The following is a 15,684-nucleotide window of genomic DNA, read 5'->3' on the forward strand; positions in this document are numbered from 1 at the left end:
ATAGGTCTGCAAGAAGAAACTGACATATCTACAATATACTCGGAAATGTCAATAACAATATCTCAGTAATTGATAGAACAAGTAGAAAGAAAATCAGTGAGGAAAATCAGTGAGGACATTGTAGACTTAAACATGAGTCTCAACCAACTTCACCTAATTGACGGTTATAGGACATCCCACAACACAACAAAACACAACACAACAGCAGAGTACACATACAACTTTTTCTCAAGTGCCTACAGACCATTTACAAAGTGTCATTTACATTCTGTGTCATAAAATTAAGAAAGATTTCAGCAAAATGCAGGGTATGTACCTTATCTGTAGCCTCATTAGCATGAAACTACTGTGGAAAAGAAATCCTGAGTGTGGGATCCTGGATGGAATCCTAGAGTAGAAAAGGGCATTGGTGGAAAAACTGATGAAATGCAAATGAAAGCTTTAGTTTAGTTAGTAATATTGTTACCAATGTTAATTTCCCGGTTCTGATCATTGTACTATGGTATTAAGATATGAACATAAGGGGAGGCCAGGTGAGGAATATATGGAAACTCTCTACTATTTTTGCAACTTTACTGTAGGTCAAAATAAGGCTTTTTTAAATGTAAGTCAATTTTTGCCTATTAAATTAGCTTTTGTGGACTGCTGCCAAGAACATAGTTTATGTAGTCAGAAAGACATAGGTTGCAATCCTAGCTTTATCACTTACTACCTGTGTGTCTCTGGGTAAGTTACTCAAGTCCTCTGGGCCTCCATTTTCTTAATCTCTAAAACTGAGATGATGATACCTTCATTATAAAATTGTTGTGAGAATTAGGTATGTAGGTTAAGTGCCAAGGACAATGCCTGGCACAGAGTAGGCAGCAGCAAGACTGTTTTTCTTCCCACTGCACGACTGAGTTGACCTATGTGCTATGTCCCTATCCTTTTGGAGCCCATAGTCCAAAGAGAAAAACATTCCAATCATTTCAGCTTTACATGATTTCCTTTCCTATGGCACTCATCAATCTGCCTTGTACTATTTGTGATTCAGCATTAGTGATTCTCATGAGCAGGCAAAGAGAATAAGAGAAAAGATGGCAATACACTCTACTATACTGTGAGCTCCTTGAGAAGAGGACTAGTGTTTCTCACTTCCCTTGGTTCACCACCCAGACCTGAGTACAGGGCCTTTCACAATCGTATTGAAGTCAATAGAAAGTAGGAAAGGAAGAGTAATCTGACCACCCACCCAGACTCCTTTTCGGTAAGGCTGAGGCCGATGGCTTTTTGTTTTTGTTTTGTTTTTCATGGGAGGAGGATCTATGTCCTCTGCATCTTGGGCTGCTCCAGGCTTTTTCTTTCTTTTCCACCCCTAGTGGTTCCATGCCAGGCAAAGGGCCAGCAGGAGGATGATATTAAGGTTGATTTGTCCTCTTCCAGTCATATGGTGACGGGAATGCCTTCTATTGGGAGTTCTGTCATTTTCCTTTCTTTCCCTCTAGGCTTCAGCATGGTTTGGGAGACCTTCTGGCTTCCATCCTGTTAATCATGGAGCTTTCAGTCTGCAAGCTTGAGATGAGGGGTCCCACCACTGGAACTTTAGCTGTTCCGATAGAGGCTTGCTGGTGGTGTCTGTTCCTGCAAGCACCACATGCATGCCGCCCTCTGGGGAGAGACTGGTACCTCCTGCTGACATGCTGAATTGCCCTCTGAGGACAACGAGGTGCTTACAGCTATTGCCACAAACATGTTAAGACCTCACCTCATAGGTGGGGACATGTCAGAAGCCCCTGCCCTGGCCATGCTGGCTCTGCTTCCTCCTGGATCCATGAAGGCTGCTCCTGCCAGCGCTGAGTTGATCTGTCCTGAGTGTGAAGACTGGGTGGATGCCATGTCCCTAGCACCTGCTGTGGCTCCTATTGTTAGCGCTGCCTCCCCGGCCCCTGCTGCTGCCCCTTAGTCAGGCAGCGTAGGTTTCATGATTGCAAAAGAGTGTGTGCTTCCATAAACACAGTATGTCTGGGAGGACTACTGGATTCCTCCTTGCTCCCACCTAAGCATAACAAGAAGAGATGACCTTATATATCTCAGGGATCATGTGAAGTCACCTGATTCTGACCTGACCTTGATGCCCTTCTCCATAGATACTCATGACCTGTGCCAAGGGGGTAAAAACAAATAGAGAAAATGAGTTAGACCAGAAAGTCCTGCTCCCTCTCTTCCCGTAGATGAATAAGTCAAGAGTTTGACTTGAAGTCAAGTCCAATCTCCTGTTTAATCCCCTCTCTAGTATCCATACGATGGTGATTCAAGTTTTGTTTGAATAGTTCCAGTGTTAGAAAGAGAACTGCCACAATATACCTTTATTTTATATACTTTTGTTCATATATCTGCAGAAGATATTCCTAGAAGTGAGACTGCTGGCCATTTTGATAGCGACTAACAAATTGTACACATGCACACAGCTTGTACCACCTCTGATGTAGACAAAAATTGGTGCGTGACAGTCACAGGGAGCTGGATTAGGACTCAAATAAAGGGAGGACTTTCTATTAGTTAAAAATGTCCCGCAACAGATCAGACTGCCTGTATTGGAATTGTAAGTGTTCAAGAATAGATTGGATGGTCAGTGTGATTTAGAAGGCATTACAACGGTGGGAATTTGAATGGAGGAGCTGGTATCTAAGAAATCTCACTTTGGAAGCACTAGGAACCTTGTCGCAAGGCCTCTGAATGGTGGCTCATTTGGCCTTGAACCCTTCCAAATGCAATTCATTTTTCAAGTGAGCCCCAGAGCACCACCTGCTTCGCAGGAACCAAAACACCCTGGCCCCATTTTCTAGAGTATCTGCTAAGTCTTAACTTCTAGACTCTTCTTGTCCTCTGCCTCAAAGGGAGCTAAATCCATTGTGTCCCAGCTGGGATGGCCTGAGCACTGCTAGAACTCTCCCCTGGTGGTCTCAGGAGGTTTTCCCAATAAACAAAAAGATGTCAGGGCAACACACCAGGAGGTAAAAAGAGCAGCTAGTGGCAACCTTCAGATGGAGATGTTGTTTTTCCATGACTATGGATTGATATCTTTATTAAGTTGAAGGGCTACAGCCTACAGGGAGCCGAAGAGTGGGAGATTAGGTGGAAACAAATAGGAAGGAAAACAAATAGGCCCAGCCACATTCCACTCCTTCTGTTAAAAGAGTTACCAAGTCCTGTACATTCTACTTCACCTCTCACATCCATCTCTTTTTCTTGAGAGATTGAGCCCTAATTCAGATTCATAAAGTACATCACCGATCTCATCATGCCTCAGCTCAAAAATCTTTAATGGCTCCCTGCCACCTACTAAAAAAAGGTATGTGCGAATCCCTCCCTCCCTCACTCTGGCATGCAAGGCCCACTATACGTCCCCAACCTCCTTGTTTGGTGTTACTTTCCACAGTCCCCCTTACATACTCAGCCAAAGGTCTCTTCCTCCACAAAGGCTTGGTGAACCTCTGGGGCTGTGTCAGATCTCTCTTTCCTTTGAATCCATGCCATATTTGGGAGTCCTCCCATGGGGAGGCCCCTAACAGCTTGGGTTCCATGTCAGAGTGTATTATTTGCAATACTGTCTTTGTTCTGCTGTATCATTCTTAAAGGGAGGGACTGAAATGCCTAGACTCACCTGGTCAGCTTTAAGGTCTTTGTAGGCTTGAGCCATTTGAACCATGTAATGCAGTAACACAGATTTATTGCTTAAGGCTATATTTTGTCAAGACAGCTGAAAAGACACATTATCTCTTGTCCCAGTTTCCTTAACAGCCTCATAAGGGTCTGTTTCCCTAGCACCTACAAGCACAGCACCTACTAAATGCAGTTAACCCATACATAGTGCCCTTTTAGACAAAGAGGCCCTCTGGGCAGACACAGCCCCTCAGACACATAGTTTGGCTAATAGACAGGTGCCCTTTCCTCCAGGCTATGGCAAGCCAGCACCAGGATGACTACACAGCTTGATGAAAGTAATGCAGCCTGGATTGTGTACTCTTACCCTCACCTCTGAACCAGGTGCCCTTGTGCAGTGAGCAACCTACACAACATTATGGGACAGTCTTACTGGCCCTAGAGTGACTCACAGGCCTCAGACTTGAATTCCGCCCCCCTTTTCCGCCCCAGGCCTATTGCAGTTCACTTGCTCAACCCCCTGAGCAGCTTCGCTTTCCCTGTAGACCAGAGGTCAGCCAACCATGGGCTACATCCAGCCCACTGCCTGTTTTGCAAATAAAGTTTTACTGGAGAACAGGCACATTCATTCTTTCACACATTGTCAGTGGCTGTTTTTGTGCCACCATGGCAGAGCTGAGTGGCTGTGACAGAGACCACATGGCTTCACAAAGACTAAAATGTTATCTTGCTTTTTACAGAAAAAGTTTGCCTACCCTGTCCTAAACCTTTGCGTGTCTGGATCTCAGTTCACCAAAGGAGCCCCCAGGTCTCATGTTTTTTATGTTATTACTGAGAGCCTATTTGTTTATTGTTGGTCTCTGCTCTTTTGTCCCAACTACCTGAGCAAGGGCATGTGTTCCTTGTGACACCCAGTGGGCATACTGAGCCCTCCTTCTCTAAAGCTGACTTCAATCTGAGCAACCCTGACTTCAGTCTGTCTAGCCAGATGGGTTGTAGAGAGCTGTGTAAAGTTTCCTTTAGTTTATCAGCAGTATCTTTGTCAAGTTTTTTTTTTTAAATCACATTTGGTTAACAAAAGACAGTCATTGTGCCCTGTCTTTCCAAGACTTCTCAAAGCCTGTTTTTTTTTTTTTAATATGTATTTATTTATTTGGTTGCACTGGGTCTTAGTTGTGGCAGGTGGGCTCCTTAGTTGTGGCTTGCCAGCTCCTTAGTTGTGGCACATGGGCTCCTTAGTTGTGGCATGCAAACTCTTCGTTGTGGCATGCATGTGGGATCTAGTTCCCTGACTAGGGATTGAACATGGGCCCCCTGCATTGGAAGCACGGAGTCTTAACCACTGTGCCACCAGGGAAGTCCCTCAAAGCCTGTTTTAATTTTGTGTCTTAAATCAGGATAAGCCAGTGCTCTGGAGAAAACACATATGCTGCTAAGTCCTCTTCTTTTCCCAAGTTGGTCATCCTGACACTTTGCAAGTGCACTGTCTCCAGCTGTTAGGGTGATGAATTCTCCCACACTGGGACCCATATAAGTCCATTCCCGCTACAGGAATTTCCAGACAGGACAGGGAGAATGACATTAGCTGCCTCAGCAACTGACTTGGTGAGGATTAGAATCAGAGACTCAAACACCATGGGAACTCAGAATCACGGAGCCACTGAACTTAAGCTACGGAACAGAGTTCACCCAATAGAATGCATTGCCTTTACTTCAAGACATAAAGACATCTTTTCCTGATTGGGGGTATATTTTATCTCCTTTACAGTTTTGATTTAGTGAAAATGAGTATATTGTCACTCAACAGAGAAACATGCCATTATTCAATGACTGCTGATATTTAGGCTGAAATAATTATTATATGTTCCTAGTGAATTGAACTTTTTACAATTGTAAAGTGTCTCTTCATAAGTCTAGTTATACTTAATGCTATAAAGTCTACTTTGACTAATTTTAGCAAGCCACCCAAGCTCTCCTTTTGTTAGACTTTATATGGGGCTTTTCCCCCCAAACCTTTTAGCCTAAATTTTTAGTTTGCTTTATATTTAAGTTATGTATGTCTCACATAAGGAACATGTAGTTCAGTATCTTACTCAGTCTGACAATCTTTACATCTACTTGGTGTAGTCTGTTTACACTCAATAGAATCAATGTTTATTTTGGTTTAGCTTCATCATCTCAATATTTGTTTCCTATTTCACTTATCTATTGTTTAGTTAGGCTTAACTTTTTAACATCAAACCATAATACAGCACTGTGGGTAAAAGCATTGGCTCTGGAGTCAGGCAGCTTGGGAACATTTCCTAGTTCCACTACTTGCTAGGTGTGACCCTAACCATGTTTCTGAACCTCTCTAAGCTTTATTTGCTTAACAGGAAAATGGGATGATAATAGCAATTATCATAACTATCTGACAGGAGAGAGTTAGTTTTTAAAAATCTCAGGTAAAAAACATTTGATATGTTTTATCGTAATGTTTATATAATATACTTTCTACTAATCTTACCTATTATGTTATTAAACAGTAAACATAATTTCTAAAGCCAATACATTTCCATAGCTCCCCTGACATAGAACGTAGGAGCTGCATCTGCTACCCTCTGTCACATTCCATATCAGTGTTTTCTGATAATTTAGATTGACATTTGTATTTCTTTTCCACAAAGAAAAATAAGCTCTTAAAATTTTTATCAGATTTTTGTGCATGACTTCTTGTCTCTTACATTATCCTCTTGGATTCTGTAGCATATGCTGTCGGTGCCCTGTCCCATATTCCCTTGGCCCACCTGGGTTCAGCAGTAACTGCAAGAGATATTTGCCCTGGCAGCTTTCCACATCAGGAGCCTTGATCTCTCTTCTCTGCCTGAGAGCTTTCTCAAGCACCAGGGGCGCTTTCTCAGCTGCTAGAAGGAGCAGCCAGAAGTGCAGGGAATGACAATCAGTGGATAAATGTCGCAGCGTCCCTGTCCTCTGTTAGTGTGATTCTGAGCCATTTTTCTCACACGTGTTCAGAGAGTTCCAGTTTTCCACAATATTAACCTGCTCATTAATGTATTTTCCTTAGCTGTTTTCCCACCCTTGTCTCGCTTTCCCAGTTTCCTCATTTGTGTTTCCTAGGATCATCTTCCAAATAAATACTTACATCCAAGTCCTTCTCAAATTGAGATTATCATGTTTTTTCTCCTTTGTCTCTTACATTGGGGTAGTTTTCAACAATTTTATTTTCAAATATTAATAAACATTGCATTCTGAAAATAAACTTAATATGGTTGTGACACACAGAGAGATCAATAGATAAGTTGATTTATTTTGTTAACATGGTACCCTATAATTTTCATTTCTTGTAATGTCTTATCAAGTTTGGGCATCAAAGTTACATTGCCCTTACAAAATGTGGTGAAGAGTATCCATATTTTTCTATTCTCTAAAAGAGTTTGTGGGAGATTTTTGTTTCTTCCATTTTAAATGCTTAGAAGAATTCCTCATGAAAATCATCTGGACCTGTAGCTTTCTTTATGGGATGATTTTTATTTTTTTTTTTTTATTTTTTTTCAATGAGAAATTGATTGACTGATTGATTGATGGCCACGCCCCCACAGCTTGCAGGTTCTTAGTTTCTCAACCAGGGATGGAAAACCCATGCTCTGCAGTGAGAGCACAGAGTCCTAACCACTGGGCAGCCAGGGAATTCCCTGGGATGATTTTTAATGTTTCATTTAGTTGCTTTAATAGATAGACTTGTTCAGATTTTCTATTTTTTCATGAACTGGTTTTAGCAAGTCACGTTTTCTAGGAATTAATACATTTCATCTAAGGTGTCAAATTTATTGTCAAACTAGTTCACAATATCTTCATATGAATTTTGTAATCCCTGTGGCATATTTTCTCTCTTTGCTAGCCCTTCTAAGGATTTATTAATTTAAAAAAATTTTTTGTCATAACAATGGTGTTGTGCACATGAGAGGAGGCAAACTTAGCTTACTGTTCCCTATTTAACCATAATTCCAATTATTTTTAATGACTCATTTACTCAAGTCAGGGCAGAAAAAAATGGAAAATTTTCTCAAAGAGATTACCTTTCACAAAGGATGTAAATCAACTCTAATGGCTTCTGAAGTGAAAATTTCTGAAGCTCCCCCTCTGTGCTTTCCCCCACTTCCCCCCAGCATTTTGCCCTAGAGAGATAGTCACACACAGGCTCTTTATTGGAGCCAGAATTTAAATCATAGCTTAAATATCTTTCTGTTTTCCTCATTAAACCTCCTCCACTGGTATCCAGGTTGAACTCCCTACTTCCAGGAAAAACCACCCTATTTCACCTGAACTGTCCAACTTGACCAGTCTTACTCCAGCCTTTTATTATTTAAATGGGGACAAAAATCACGTCTCAGAATTGCGGTACGGATAGAGATAATGCATCAAAAGTAACAAGCATAGTACTTGATTCTTAGTTGTATCGTAAATAGTAGTTATTATTATTGCTTTCCGTGCTTGATTTCCCCCCTTCAACACACTAGACTGTAAGCCCATAATGAGATGGGCAGTGTTTTATTTACCTATGTAAATCTGGCCTTAGTGGTCAGTAACTGGCACAAAATAGACATATATTTTTTGTCTGAGAGTCTGAATTGAAGTCCTGATCTTCCAATAAAAATTTTGTCCCGTAGACTCTTGGAACCACTACAAAGTTTCACAATTTGATAAAGGTACTATGATTATTTCCTGTATTATATAAGAGGGCATGGTTGAGTGATAAGGCATGGACATATCACCAACACTGTGATATGCCTAGTGCATATTAGATAGTTAATTTTTTTTTAATTATTTATTTATTTATTTTTGGCTGTGTTGGGTCTTCGTTTTCTGTGCGAGGGCTTTCTCTAGTTGTGGCGAGCGGGGGCCACTCTTCATCGCAGTGCGGGGGCCTCTCACTATGGCGGCCTCTCTTGTTGCGGAGCACAGGCTCCAGACGCGCAAGCTCAGTAGTTGTGGCTCACGGGCCTAGTTGCTCCGCGGCATGTGGGATCTTCCCAGACCAGGGCTCGAACCCGTGTCCCCTGCATTGGCAGGCAGATTCTCAACCACTGCGCCACCAGGGAAGCCCCAAGATAGTTAATTTGTTTTTAATTTGATTGCATGTTGATGGGGTAGAGAAGAAAAATAAACTCCACTACAGAATTTGAGCTATTTTCAAATATGTGCTTTAGCAGCACTATGCCTGGCCTATAAGGATATTCAGTGTTTTCAAATACAGTATTACTCTTTTATTTTATAAAGAGGTCTTTCAAATCAGTAAGTAAAGAAGAACAGGTGAAAAGACCAGCAGAAAAGAAAACCAAGAAAATTTACAAAATGTGTAGCTGAATATTCAACATAAGTAGTATTCAGAAACTACAGACTTACAGAAGAGGAAATTCTATCTATATACAATTAAATAAACTCAAATAGGCAAAGAAACAGCTTGAAGATCCTATGTAGAACTGGTGAGGGTGCAGGGAAGAACATTCCCTTATAAAATGATGGCATGTTGGCACAATATTTCTGAGAAGAACAATTGGAAAATGCATGTCAAAAGTTTAAAAATTAAACAATACTCTTTGACGCAGCATCTCCTTTCTTAGGAAATTATTGCAAAGAAATTATCAGACAGCTGTATAGGGATATAGATGCAAAATTTTATTACTTATGGAAATAAAAAGTAAAAACAAAATAGACCTTTTTAGCAGGGAATGTTACAGAGACAATGCACTGAAGGAAAAATGTCAACAATTAAGGAAACTTTTATATCTTAATTACTGATGGGTATTAATGGATTTTCTTCCAAACACTCAAAAACAAAAGAATAAAAATAACAATTATTATGATCACCAGATGGCAGCGTGGCTCTTTTTTCAAATGGAGCACTTTGCCATTGGTTCCAAGTTGTCACTCCAGAAGTTCACAACTTTCTTAGCCAACCAAGATTTGTAGTGTTAGTATTGAAATCAAAACAGAGTTATAAGGGAACAAGAACTTACCTAGTTCTGACTCCTCATATCCTTTCCATGCCTGACTTGCAGGAATCCCCTTTATAGTATCACTCACTATGGTTAACTCAAGCACATTAGAACACTTCCTACTGAAGCTGCCCACTAAGATGTTAGGGAACTTTGTACTTTAAAGTTCTTCTTTAAATGAAAATATACCCCCAGTGAGCCAAGTCAGCTCTGGTTTCTGGCACCACAGAGAACTCTCCCCTTCAGAATTGGGAAATATTTGAAGATAGCTAGCACTGTTTTCCCACATTTAATCTTATTATTTTTTCCAGGTGGAAGAGTTCCCAGTTTTCTGCTTTTCTCATGTTTCTGCGTTGCTTTAGTTTTCTCTTTGTATTCTGCTGTCATTCCCACATTTTCCAGGCAACCATGTAGCTAGTGCTTAGAGCATGGGTCTTTGGAATCCTGACACCAATGCTTCCTACTTGTATATGCTTGGGCACATTACTTAAACACTCTGTCTTTCAGATTTTTCAACTGTGAATTAGGAAAATAATAGAACCTATGACCTCATAGGTTGGTGGTGAGGATAAATAGGACAATTTGTGAAAAGTAAACAGCACGATGCCTGGCACACAAGAAGTGCTCAATTTGTGTTAGCTAGAACTAAACTTCTGTTTTCTGTAAAATAATACTCAGCTCATAAGTTATCATGGGAATCTAATGAGAATGTCAGTTAACTGCCTAACACAGCATCTGGTGCTCAGTAAACATGACACAGGAGAGCCGGTGTACAGGGGTGCCTAAGGCCTCCCTGACTCAAGACTAATGAAAACATAAATGATGGCAAGAGTGGTGGTTTGGATTTTTGTTTCTTTGTTTTGTGAGACTTTATTTTTTTAAGGTAGTTTTATATTTGAAGCGAAATGAAAAGGAAGGCAGAGAAATTTCTCATAGATTCCCCTGTCCGCACACATGCACAGCCTCCCCCATTATCAACATTTCCCATCAGAGGGGCAACCGACATTGAACATCATAATCACTCCAAATCCATAGTTTACATTACGGTTCACTCTTGGTGTTGCAGTTTCTGTCTACTATAATATTCCTCCTCCCTAAAGAATGTCCTTAACATTTTTCTAGCACATTCTGCTGGTAGTGAATTCTCTCAACTTTTATTTGTCTCATAGAGTCTTTGTTTTACCTTTCAAGTCGTCCTGTTTCTGACTAAAAACCTATGTGTGATTTTTTTTCAGATCTGGCCATAGGCAATTACAAAGTCTTTCTGGACCTGAAACATAGACTGCCAGATATTTCTCCAGCAAAGATGGGTTCATTCAGGATCAGCAGAGAATTGCAGTTCGGGATCTGCAACCATGGCGAGCCACACGCAAGTCCCCACACAGCAAAAGAAGAAAAGGGGAAAGGGAAGTTGGGAGGGCTGCAGTTAACAAAGAGTCCGTGGCTTTTCTTTGGCTGTGTCCTTGCCTGGAAAGGAGAGGAGACTTCTTGCTCTTGGGCTCTGCAGTGGTGCTGGGTGTGAGAGCTCCCCTTTCTGGTCTCCCAACTCTATTTAATGGAGGTTTCTGTTTATTAATTTTTTATAGCTTTATCTGGCTGCCCTCCCCACACCAGACTTGGAGCACAGCCTGTGCATTGCAGTCTCTGAAAGGAATTGCAGTCAATGACGCAGGCCCACCCCCCCGCACCACCCCCCCACCCCGACCCCCGGCCACCTATGCTCGTATGTATATCTGCATTCCTAGTTCAAGTGCCTCTGGAGGCCTCTTCACTGGGGCTCTTGGCAGAAGCCTTCGTCAGACACTTCTGCCGAAACCGCTTTGTTGGGAAGAGGGGAGGGAACCTTGAAGCCATGTTCTCCGCACTGACTCAGCACTCAGTACTTTTCCAAGTCTAGCCTACTCTCCCTGCCCCTGGCTTCCAGGTCCATGAAATTGCGGGAGCTTTCTGATCAGGGCTCCCTCAGCAGTGAGACAAGCCCCACATCTGTGCTAATCCACTTAACCCTTAACTGACGCACCATTCCTTGAGGGAAAATGGAATGGAGGAGTCAGTGCTTTCTCCTGTTTAGCCTCTTGCTTGTACTATGACAGTAAGTGATTAAAAACTTGCCTGTTAATTTTCATTTTGCCTTGTTGTCTTAATTGGATACTCCAACACCTGGCAGCTCAGCTGTCTCTAGCTCATCTGAGCTCCTGACACCTTGACTTCGAAGATATTTTTATTGTGACTAGAATTCTGGGTTGACAGTTTTGAGATTCAGAACTTTAAAGATGTCATACCATTGTCTTCCAGTTATGACACGTATTTCTTATCTTTATTCCTCTGATTTAATGTCTTTATTGTCTCGATGTCTTCAAGATTTTCTCTTTATCATTGATTGTCAGCAGTTCAAAAATGATGAGTTTAGATTTGTGGGTGGAGTTGTTTATTTGGTTGGTTATTTGGGGTTTTTGTTGTCTATATTGCTCATTATTTATTCTACCTGAGGTTTTCCAGACATGGACCTTTGGCTTGATATTTTTCATTGTTTTTGGAAAATTCTTAGTCATTATCTCTTCAAATATTACTTCTACCTTGTTCTCTACTTTCTTCTGCCTGTAGGACTCCAGTTACATTTATGTTTGTCTGTTTGTCAAAATGAAAAATCATCTAATGACTGCTGGATTTATTGTGCCAATAATTTGTTTTAATTCTTATATATACATTCATGGGTAAAAAGACACTCTAGTGTGCCTTTCTTATCCTGTCTTCATCTGGTTTTGTTATCAAGTTAAACTAACTTCACAGAATAAATTAAGATGTAGTTCCCTCCTTTTTCATATTCAGAGATTTTGTAAAGGATTGGAATTAACTCTTTTTGAAACTGTTGGAGAATTGCCTATATAACTGCTGTACTTGTGTTTCCTATAAGAGAAGATAATAACTATTTTTGCAGTTTCATTTATTGTTATAGGACTATTTAGGTTTTTTATTCTTGATATATTTTAGTAAGTTATATTTTCTCAGGAACAATCATTTCATCTAAGCTGTTGAATTATCAATATAAATTATTTGATGGTACTCTCTTACTATATTTTAATCTATACTGGATTGGTAGTTATGTATTTTTAAATTTCTCTTTTGGCTTTCTTGATTCTCTCCATTTTACCTTTGTTTTCTAAATCAATCATTTTTATTAGTTTCCTTTGTTTTCATAATCTACTCTTAGAGCCTTCCCACTGCTTTATCGGGAATAATTTTGTTGTATGTTTCTTACCTTCTTTATTTGGACTCACTATTATTCTGCAGTCTCCATTCCTAATATAATAAGCCATAAGTATAAATTAAAATATACAAAACCAAAAAGTTTTTGATACATGATTTATTTACAATCATTAATTCATTTATATATCAATTGGCATGATTTCTTCTTTGACCCATGGGTTATTTATAAACGTGCCTTTAATTTGCAAACATATTAGGGATTAAAGTCACGTTTCTTGTTACTAACTTCTAATTGTTGTGGTCAATAAACATGATCTGTAATGATGCCTCTTCTTTTAAATTTGTGAAGATGAGCTTATGACCTAGTTAGTACAGAATCAATTTTTTTTTTTTTTAATATTTATTTATTTATTTTTGGCTGTGTTGGGTCTTCGTTTCTGCGCGAGGGCTTCCCCTAGCCGCAGCATGTGGGGGCCACTCTTCATCACAGTGTGCGGGCCTCTCACTATCGCGGCCTCTCTCGCTGTGGAGCACAGGCTCCAGATGCGCAGGCTCAGCAATTGTGGCCCACGGGCCCAGCCGCTCCGCGGCATGCGGGATCCTCCCAGACCAGGGCTCGAACCCGTGTCCCATGCACTGGCAGGCAGATTCCCAACCACTGCGCCACCAGGGAAGCCCAGCCCCCAGAATCAATTTTTGTAAATGTGTTTTATAGCCTTGAGAAGAATGTGAGTTCTTTAACTGCTAGATACAGATGTCTATATATCTATATTAGCTCAAGATAAGATTACTCGTGTGATTCTAATCTCCTTGACTTGTCGATAATGGGAAGATATGTTTAACTATTCCATTCTGACAGTGGGTTTCTTAGTTTCTCTCTGTGATTCTATTATTTTGTGTGTTATCAACTTTAAAGCTCTTTTATTAGGTACATATATGTTTGGAAGTGATGTATCTTCCTAAAGAATTAAATTCTTTGTCATTTCGTACTTACTCCCCTATGCCTAATGATGTGTTTCATCTTAAAACATTTTCATAATGTAAAATAGTCACACCAGTTATTTGGTTTAGGTTACTTTTTTACTGACATATTTTTCCATTCTTCTATTTTCAAAATTTCTATGGTCATATGTTTTGGGTGTGGCTATTGTAAATAGCATCAAGTTCAAGTTTTAAAAAATCTAATCTGACCATTCATGTCTTACTAATTGTAAGTTTAATACACTGGCCTTTTAGTATTTTTTTTTATATTTGACATATTTACCATTTAACCATTTTACGTTTTAATTGATAGTAGTACCATTTAAAATATCCCCCCCCCCCTTTTTTATTGCATCAGTTTATTTTCTTATTCCACTTCTCTCTCTGATTTGTAAATTATGCTCTCTAATCTTTGTCTGGTTGCACTTGAAATCTTAGCATGCATTCTTTTTTTTTTTTTTAACATCTTTTATTGGAGTATAATTGCTTTACAATGGTATGTTAGTTTCTGCTGTATAACAAAGTGAATCAGCTATACATATACATACATCCCCATATCTCCTCCCTCTTACATCTCCCTCCCTCCCACCCTCCCTATCCCACCCCTCTAGGTGGACACAAAGCACAGAGCTGATCTCCCTGTGCTATGTAGCTGCTTCCCACTAGCTATCTATTTTACATTTGGTAGTGTACATCTGTCCATGCCACTCTCTCACATCGTCCCAGCTTCCCCTTCCCCTTCCCCATGTCCTCAAGTCCATTCTCTACATCTGTGTCTTTATTCCTGTCCTGACCCTAGGTTCTTCAGAACCTTTTTTTTTTTTTTTTTTTTTTAGATTCCATATATATGTGTTAGCATACGGTGTTTGTTTTTCTCTTTCTGACTTACTTCACTCTGTATGACAGACTCTAGATCCATCCACCTCACTACAAATAACTCTATTTCGTTTCTTTTTATGGCTGAGTAATATTCCATTGTATATATGTGCCACATCTTCTTTATCCATTCATCTGTCAATGGACACTCAGGTTGCTTCCATGTCCTGGCTATTGTAAATAGAGCTGCAATGAACATTGTGGTACATGACTCTTTTTGAATTCTGGTTTTCTCAGGGTATATGCCCAGTAGTGGGATTGCTGGGTCGTATGGTTGTCCTATTTTTAGTTTTTTGAGGAACCTCCATACTGTTCTCCATAGTGGCTGTATCAATTTACATTCCCACCAACAGTGTAAGGGGGTTCCCTTTTCTCCACAACCTCTCCAGCATTTATTGTTTGCAGATTTGTTGATGATGGTCATTCTGACTGGTGTGAGGTGATACCTCATTGTAGTTTTGATTTGCATTTCTCTAATGATTAGTGATGTTGAGCCTCCTTTCATGTGTTTGTTGGCAATCTGTATATCTTCTTTGGAGAAATGTCTATTTAGGTCTTCTGCCCATTTTTGGATTGGGTTTTTGTTTTTTTGATATTGAGCTGCATGAGCTGCTTGTATATTTCGGAGATTAATCCTTTGTCAGTTGCTTCATTTGCAAATATTTTCTCCCATTCTGAGGGCTGTCTTTTCGTCTTGTTTATGGTTTCCTTTGCTGTGGAAAATTAGCGTGCATTCTTAAGTCATTGAATTTTAAACAATAATTTGACATTCCTCCCTTCCCTTTCCATTCTGTAGACTGTTTTAGTCTCTTATATTTAGATGTTACTACCACTATTATATAAAAATCTTTCTGTTAGTTGTTTCTACATATTCACTAATTTATTGTTTTCATAGACCATACATCCTTCTAGGATCATTTCCCATCTCCTTAAAGTGCAATTTCCACATTATCTATGGATTTAGAGAATTCCACATCTCTTT

At 39.9% G+C, this 15,684-nt stretch overlaps 1 protein-coding gene and 1 long non-coding RNA gene across 2 annotated transcripts in view; one reads left to right on the plus strand and one right to left on the minus strand.

The window, feature by feature from the left end:
• Nucleotides 1-11,760, plus strand: part of LOC309656992 (uncharacterized protein) — a gene marked incomplete at its 5' end in the record, with an annotated part of 119,572 nt that extends 107,812 nt beyond the window's left edge. Inside the window, one exon of the mRNA XM_082453983.1 lies at nucleotides 10,874-11,760. The remainder of the gene's footprint in view (nucleotides 1-10,873) is intronic.
• LOC309657498 overlaps nucleotides 1-15,473 on the minus strand; it is a 145,626-nt gene extending 130,153 nt beyond the window's left edge. Inside the window, exon 1 of the long non-coding RNA XR_014261828.1 lies at nucleotides 14,721-15,473. This is a non-coding gene — a long non-coding RNA (uncharacterized lncRNA). The remainder of the gene's footprint in view (nucleotides 1-14,720) is intronic.
• Nucleotides 15,474-15,684: the final 211 nt, after the last annotated feature.

The sequence above is a fragment of the Balaenoptera physalus genome (assembly GCF_965194825.1).
Source record: "Balaenoptera physalus genome assembly, chromosome: 3".
In the NCBI taxonomy this organism is placed as follows: domain Eukaryota; kingdom Metazoa; phylum Chordata; class Mammalia; order Artiodactyla; family Balaenopteridae; genus Balaenoptera; species Balaenoptera physalus.